General features: G+C 42.3%; 1 non-coding gene across 1 annotated transcript; it reads right to left on the bottom strand.

Annotated features, from left to right (window-relative positions):
* Positions 1 to 123: 123 nt before the first annotated feature.
* On the bottom strand, positions 124 to 230 carry LOC136490515 (small nucleolar RNA R71). The gene has a single exon (XR_010767794.1). It is a non-coding gene; the product is annotated as a small nucleolar RNA R71 (small nucleolar RNA).
* Positions 231 to 996: the final 766 nt, after the last annotated feature.

The raw sequence follows: 996 nt of genomic DNA, 5'->3' as shown, positions 1-996 counted from the left end.
TTACCGTTCTCTTTGCTTAGGAAGGCGAAGCAATGGTTCTACGCCAACAAGGATGAAGCCATCACTTGGGAGAAGTGCAGCAACACATTCCTCAAGAAGTTTTTCCCGATGGGCAAGACCAACGCCCTTCATGGGAAAATTTCTAGCTTCCAACAATAGTTTGATGAGTTGATTCCTGAAGCATGGGAGCATCTCTAGGAGTACATTCATGCCTATCCTCATCATGGGATAGAAGATTGGCTCCTAATCCAAGGTTTCTACCATGGGCTAACTGGCATGGCCCATAGTCACTTGGATGCTACTACTGGAGGAGCATTTCTTCAACACAATGTGAAGGATGCTAAAGACCTCACTGAAAAGATGGTGGTCAACCAAGGATGGAACAAAGAGCGCCTCCAGCGAAAGAAGAGAGGTATGCACACCGTTCATGAGGTGGACATGCTCTCTACCAAGATGGACCTCTTGATGAAGAAGATTGAAGAAGGTTCTAAAAAGTAATAAGAGGCCATCCAACTCCACGCCACCGCACGAGCCGTTGAAGTAGACCCCTGGTGTGAGGTATGTGGCGAAGATGATCATTTGGGCAACAATTGTCCCAAAACAAGGGAAGACGTGAACTACATCAACAACAATGACAACAATGGGTACCGATCCCAACAACAAGGAGGATGGAATTGATGCCCCTTCTACCAAGGTAATGGTTACAATAATAATTTCAATAATTCTTATAATAACCAGCCTTCTTTAAAAAGATCTTGTCTTAAGCTAGTCTAAAATCAGTGATAGCATTAATAAAATGATGTTGGCTAATGATAAGATACTTGAAAACCTTAGTGAGAAAATGGACAACTTTTCCTTTGTCGTTAAAAATCAATTGAGTTTTTATAAAATGCTAGAAACACAATTAGCTTAATTACCGCCACGGCCACTGTCCCATACTTCGAACAAGGTAAGATCCCTAGGAAACCTGGGGATCCAATTGAAACTATAAACTTG

This window comes from Miscanthus floridulus, chromosome 10, assembly GCF_019320115.1.
Source record: "Miscanthus floridulus cultivar M001 chromosome 10, ASM1932011v1, whole genome shotgun sequence".
NCBI lineage: Eukaryota > Viridiplantae > Streptophyta > Magnoliopsida > Poales > Poaceae > Miscanthus > Miscanthus floridulus.
This window is presented reverse-complemented; position numbering and strand designations above follow the sequence as displayed.